The sequence below is a fragment of the Bombina bombina genome, chromosome 6 (genome assembly GCF_027579735.1).
Source record: "Bombina bombina isolate aBomBom1 chromosome 6, aBomBom1.pri, whole genome shotgun sequence".
NCBI lineage: Eukaryota > Metazoa > Chordata > Amphibia > Anura > Bombinatoridae > Bombina > Bombina bombina.
This window is the reverse complement of record NC_069504.1, coordinates 766,961,501-766,967,646: the sequence shown is the minus strand read 5'-3', so window position 1 is coordinate 766,967,646 and position 6,146 is coordinate 766,961,501. Positions and strand designations below refer to the sequence as shown.

Below are 6,146 nucleotides of genomic sequence, written 5' to 3'. Positions count from 1 at the left end.
AGAAAAACTTAATTATATGACTTATGACGTTTAAATTCTAGTATTCACACAGTTGTACACTGATCTTACTTTAATATAGTTTTGTATGTTCTATGGACTGAAAACTTTCTTTACCTAAAATATGCGCGTACTTTGTAGCTTTATTAAGAATGTCAGCGTCTCACGTATTTAGCACTATTGCTTTCATATACCATTATGTCTTAGTCACTCCACATCTGCCCTCCTATCCCACAGCTGCATTTTCTTCCTGCGGTAATTACACTTTATAGGTTTTTAGAGTTTGCGTGTTGGCTCCTCCCTGTTTTGTTCACCACCCTGTTCAGTTCATTCCTCCTTCCAGCCCCAAGGTGTCCCTCCCTTTTTTACAGTCATCCCAGCCCAGGCAGGCGCTGGGACAGGAGACGGACAGAGTTCTGTTCAAGCACAAAGTAGAAGGTTTTGTATGGAACACTTTATGGAACAAACCTCACCAAATCTGCATGATGGTATAGGATAGCCATTGCTGTGTTCCAGATGCTGACATTACTGGTAAGTTGCTGTATCCCTCACCTAGTTCTGGCACCGACTTTAAATATCACAGACGCTTTAAATGCGGTATCTAGTAATTTAAAGATTTGCCACTATACAATTTATATATGGAAAGTTATGATCTGTCTCTATACTGTGTACAATACTATTTTTATACCCTTATGTATAGATTGAAATCCTACACTGTGTATTCTATTTAAAGCATTTGCATTCTCTATGCAGTTATTTTTTACACAGTGTGCTTCTGTCCATGGTTTTGATAATACTTTTTATTCTGTACAGTCAACGAAAATTTTTTTTATAATCCTGACTCGTGGGACAGTGATTGTTTGCAGATTAGTGTTCCTATCCCATGTGGATGCATTTTTCTTTAGGATTATTCATGCTACTTTTTTTTTTTTGTTGGTGACCAAATTACTCATTGTTTTATTATGATGTTTACGATTGCTCTGCTTATTCTCCAGGAGACAAGAGATGGTTATGTAAATAATTAAGTATATGCTGTATTCGAGAATGGTAAAAACTCTTGTAAATGAGGCACATATGGACTTATATGTTGCAGCTCGTGTATATTAAATATTTATGACAATGATCTGGGTACAGCAGGAGAAAAAAAAATCATTTTCACATTTTCCAGAAAATAGTAAACTTTAATAAAAGTATAAAAAAATAACTTTTTAAAAGTAGGACACTATTTTATACAGGTATTATTAGTGTTATAGAAGAGTTGGAAACAATGGGAAACTCAAAATGTTAGAAAGAATACCCAGGTTAGTAACATAAGGCATGATGGTACTACAGAGCATTTGTATCTGGTACCCTTCACTTGTTTTAGACACTTTTACTTTTTCATTCCTCATCCACAACATACATAGTTGCCTTTATCTGCAACCAGTTAATTACTTTTAGGTCTTTATGGATGTAGTGTAAATATTTCCAAACTTATGTAGATTTGTAGTATTTACTTTCTTAAATAGTTGCATATATGAAGGGTGTTTTTATATAGTTGTGTTTTTTTTTTGTTTTTGTATACTGTCTAAAATTTGTACACAAGCTTTTTAAATGGGGAAAAAATATATATGCTTAAAGGGACACTAAACCCAAAATAATTATTTCATGATTCAAATAAAGAATACAATTTTAAACAACATTCCAATTTACTTCTATTATCTAATTTGCGTCATTATTTGGCTATCCTTTGTTGAAAAAATAGCAATCATACGAGGCATTTATGTACAGCAACCAATCAGCAGCTACTGAGCCTATCTAGATATGCTTTTCAGCACAGTATATCAAGAGAATGAAGCAAAATTAGATAATAGACGTAAATTAGAAAGTTGTTTAAAATTGCATGCTCTTTCTAAATGATAAAAGAAAAAATTGGGTTTCATGTCCCTTTTAAAGGGACACTGTACCCAATTTTTTTCTTTTGTGATTCAGATAGAGCATGAAATTTTAAGCAACTTTGTAATTTACTCCTATAATCAAATGTTCCTTATTCTCTTGGTATCTTTATTTGAAATGCAAGAATGTAAGTTTAGATGCCGGCCCATTTTTGGTGAACAACCTAGGTTGTCCTTGCTGATTGGTGGATAAATTCATCCACCAATCAAAAACTGCTGTCCAGAGTTCTGAATCATGAAAAAAGCTTAGATGCCTTCTTTTTTATATAAAGATAGCAAGAGAACGAAGAAACATTGATAATAGGAGTAAATTAGAAAGTTGCTTAAAATTGCATGCTCTATCTGAATCATGAAAGAAAAATTTTGGGTTCAGTGTCCCTTTAATTGCTTATATTGTTTTCCCCTATAAATAAGGAAGAACTGAAAACAAAAATCCACTAACACCAACAAAACCACAAGACACAACAGTAAGCCATTAAGAAGATGTTTTGATTATAGACATAGAAGCTTTTTAAAGAAGTCTTTACAAACAAAAGAAACAAAACACAACATTAGAACATTTTAATGTTTGGCAAATGTGTTTTGTTCCATAGGTATAGAAGCTAAACTCCAATTAAAAAAATATAATTTATTTTTGGTAAATTATTTATCAACTTGATGGGGCTACTAGTACATTCTCTTAAACCAATGTATCATTCTTAAAAAGGTAATTTTGTGGCTGAAATCTTGGATGAAAGGATTTATTTGTTCTCTGTTGAATCGATTTTTATCTTGGTTATTTTTTGGCATTTTAACAAATTAACAATGATATACTTTTTGTTTTTTCTTTACCTCCATAACTGTAGTATTTACACATTGAAAATGGAACAACCCACTTTATGGATTCTAAAGAAACCCAATGCATCTTTACACAACTTGAATGTTGCATTGAGCTACATAAATTGATATTAAACAGTAAATACATACATGACAAAATGGTCTTTTCAGAGCAAAGATTAGCCCTACAATAGTATTATAAGCATAAAAAAGTATTTGTACAATTATATTAGTTGTTTAAATATTGAAGATATTTGTGTAAAGGTTTCACTTCTGTAAAGTTATGAGCGCTGCTATGTTTAAACTGGTTTTCTATTTACCCTGAGAACAATTAGGGACATATATAAATCAGGCAATGAAATAGAGTTTGTGCAAACAAGGCGGTGTGGAAACCCTGTTAGATAATCCTATGCTTCACACAACCTTGTTTGCACAGTCTCTTGTCTGTTTTATATCTGTCTCTAAATGTTCTCAGCAGAAGAGTGAGATAAGTGGCAAAACTGAAACTCAAACATGATAGTACTCATTACTATATAGAAACACAGTGAAATTTAGACAAACAACAATTTTTAGAGTTAGATTACAGGAAAGAAGGACAAAATAAACGTATACTGCAACGTTGTAGTTTTTTTTTTTTTTTTTTTAGTTAAACCTAATTAAACATTGTATATTACAATTTTATAATGTTCAATATCCCTTTAAGTATGTGGATTCCACAAGAATTAACAAGATTACAAGATTAGTCCCATAGAAAGTAATAAGAATAGTACCATGGAATTTGTTGGAAATGTAATTTTGAAGCAATGCCACAACTTTACAAAATATTTAAATATCTACAGCTTGTTAAAGGGATATACACCCCAAAATTTTCTTTTGTAATTTTAGGTATAACATACACTTTTTTTAAACAACTTTCTAATTTACTTAAAGGGACAGTATACACTCATTTTCATATAACTGCATGTAATAGACACTACTATAAAGAATAAGATGCACAGATACTGATATAAAAATCCAGTATAAAATGGTTTAGCTCTGTTGAAAAGGTAGTTGGAAAGCCCACTGCAAGTGGGAAATAAGACACTCCCCCTTCTTTTGCATATGAAAAGACCCTTTACACAAACAGGAGCAAGCTGGAGAAGGTAGCTGACGGTATTCAAATAAAACTTTGGGGCTTGGTTAGGAGTCTGAAAATCAGAGCAATGTTCTTTCAAAATAAGCAAAATTATACATTTAAAAAAAACAAAAAACTTTATGGGCTTTATAAATAGATCATCTACAAAACATTTATGCAAAGAAAAAATGAGTGTATAATGGCCCATTAAAATGAATGTCAATTTTGATGCTAAAGTGCCCGGTTTTTAAAAATTTGATTCAAAACAGGAGCACTTTAATTCATCAAAATTTACATTTCACTCCTGTTGTGAAAAAAACTTACCTTTTACACTTGACAGCAGCTCCAGCTTCCTCCGGTCGTCGCAAGCCATTTCTGATGTCAGAAATGATGGATAGGTCATCCTCCAATCACGGCTTTCCCCCCGGGGAAATCAGTGTCTGATTCAACACCATGATTGGAGGAAGCTAGATTCCTCATTTTAGACCCAGGAAGAGGCTTTGCGACGGGTGGAGGAAGCTGGAGCTGCTATCAAGATTAAAAGGTAAGTATTTTTTCTCAGCAGGAGTGAAATGTAAATTTTGATGAATTAAAGTGCCCCTGTTTTTAATCAAATTTTAAAAAACCAGGCACTTAAGCATCAAAATTTACATTCACTTTAAATTATTGAATTTTCTTTGTTTTCTTGTTATCCTTTGTTGAAAAGCAGGGATGTAAGCTTAGGCGTGCGCACGTGTCTGCAGCACTATATGGCAGCAGTTTTGCAACAATGTTATACATTAGCAAGAGCACTAGATGGCAGCACTATTTCCTGTCATGTAGTGCCCCAGACATGTGCATACTACTTACCTAGGTTTCTCTTCAACAAAAGATAGCATGAGAAACAAAACAAATTTGATAATAGAAGTCAATTGGAAACTTTTTTTAAATGTTTCGTTCAGTGTAATGTGGTTCTCAATGAAATTTAAGTTGTATTCACTTTATACTTTGCATATTTATTTGTTTATGTTCTTTTGTATAGCAGTGTATACATACATTCAAATTATACCTACAATTTCAATATGTATTGTTTGCTATGAAGGATAAAATGAACGCAGCTCATCTTCTTTTGAGTAAAATACTGAATTTGTCTTGACTTGTCAGCCAGCAATATAGTGAACATCCCTAATCCCATCAAAGCTTTTAATAAACATAGGTAAAGAAATTAAGAGATCTGATGGATCTTGCACTAGAAGCTTCTTTTAAAATCTAACTTTAATGCATTTGGATTATTAAAGGTAAAGTAAAAATAAAACTTTCATGATTCAGACACAGAAAGTAATGTTAACCCAATATTGTTCTTTCATGATTAAGATAAATCATGCCATTTTAAAAAAAACTTTCTAATTTACTTCTATTATGAATTTTTCTTTGTTGTCTTAGTATCTTTTGTTGAAAAGCAGGGACGTATGCTTAGGAGCCGGCCCATTTCTGGAGCAATATATAGCAGCAGTTTTGCAAGAATGTTATCCATTTACAAGATGACTAGAAGGCAGCACTGTTTCCTGCCATGTAGTGCTCCAGATGCCTACCTAGGTATGTCTTAAAGGGACAGTCAACCCAAAATTTCTAATAAGTCATTCCTATAAACTTGCTAACGATTATTATTTTGAACTATAGCCCAATTTAGTAACAAAGCATTTATAAGTAATAGTACTTACTTTTGTCTCGCCTGGCTGTTTAAAATGTCCGCCTGCCCCCTCCCATATTTCGTCACAAATATCTTCATGGTTGTGCAGTGCTAACAGCTAATTTTTGCCCGTACACACTCCTGTGTTTTGCGCATGCGCAATGCGCTGATAACACTGTAGGGGAAAGTTTCAAAGAGGAACTGTAAATACGTTCTGATTTTCCTAGACGTGTCATTATTTGCAGCGTACCAGTGTACATTAGGTCAACGCTCTGGCTGCAGTTTCATTCCTTTACCATTTCACCCTTTGTATATGGTAAGTAATTTTAATAAGTCATTGTGTCGTATCTATTCATTGTGCCTGGCTGCTTCTTTGCAATCGGACTGCGTTTTCAGTCATCATTGTATACTGCCTTGTTTGCTGCTGCAAAAAAGCAAAACACAGGAGTGTGTACGAGCGAAAATTAGCTGTTAGCGCTGCACAACCATGAAGATATTTGTGACGAAATATGGGAGGGGGCAGGTGGACATTTTAAACAGCCAGGCGAGACAAAAGTAAGTACTATTACTTATAAACGCTTTATGTTACTAAATTGGGCTATAGTTCAAAATAATA

At 33.3% G+C, this 6,146-nt stretch overlaps 1 protein-coding gene across 1 annotated transcript in view; it reads left to right on the top strand.

The window, feature by feature from the left end:
* Window positions 1-352: 352 nt before the first annotated feature.
* LOC128663633 (volume-regulated anion channel subunit LRRC8E) overlaps window positions 353-6,146 on the top strand; it is an 83,588-nt gene continuing 77,794 nt past the window's right edge. The window contains exon 1 of the mRNA XM_053718054.1: window positions 353-528. The gene's annotated coding sequence lies outside the window, so the exon portion shown is untranslated. The remainder of the gene's footprint in view (window positions 529-6,146) is intronic.